This window comes from Anser cygnoides, chromosome 19 (genome assembly GCF_040182565.1).
Source record: "Anser cygnoides isolate HZ-2024a breed goose chromosome 19, Taihu_goose_T2T_genome, whole genome shotgun sequence".
NCBI classification, from domain to species: Eukaryota; Metazoa; Chordata; class Aves; order Anseriformes; family Anatidae; genus Anser; species Anser cygnoides.
Window position 1 is genome coordinate 4,922,672 of NC_089891.1, and position 777 is coordinate 4,923,448.

The window sequence follows — 777 nt, forward strand, 5'->3', positions numbered from 1 at the left end:
CACTGACCCGCTGGATGCGAGAGCGGCTTGTGTCGTGGCATCGGGGGCACCCGAGGGTGCTGTGCGCAGGGTGCAAATGGCATGGGCATGGTCTGGAGAGCTCGGGCATGGCCTGGGGAGCTTGGGCATCGCTTGGAGAGGTTGGGTATGGCCTGGAGAGCTCAGGCATGGCCTGGGAAGCTCAGGCATCACCTGGAGAGCTTGGGCATCGCCTGGGGAGCTCTGGCATTGCCTGGGGAGCTCCGGCATCTCCTGGAGAGCTCCGGCATTGCCTGGGGAGCTCCGGCATTGCCTGGAGCTCCCCAGGCAGGTGGAGCAATGCTCTGAGCCCTGGCACAGATGCCCCTTGCTGAGATGGGTGGGACAGCCTGCCCTGGCCACCCCAGCTCCTCCGCCTCCCAACCGAGGGCCAACAAGGTGCAAACGCTCCCTAAGGAGCATCCCCCCGAGCCCGGCTGCCACCCCCAGATCCCGCAAAGCCTCGAGCGACACCCAGGCACCTCCCCAGGGCTCGGCGGGCCGAGGACGGGGAGCTTTGCGAGGCGCGGGCGATCCCAGAGAGCAAGCAGCGCGTACAAGGGACCTCAAAAACCTCCGGCCCCAGGGAGCAGCTTTTGGGGCTGGGGGCACCAACCTCGGAGGGCTCCCCCCCAGCACGGGAAACCCTTTCCCCGGCTCTCGTCGGCCTCAAAGCCCTCCGGGCCTCAGCGAGGCTGGCTCGGGGAGTGGGAGGAGAAGGGGGCCGGGGCTGTGGGCAGGGCCCGGGGAGATGACGCC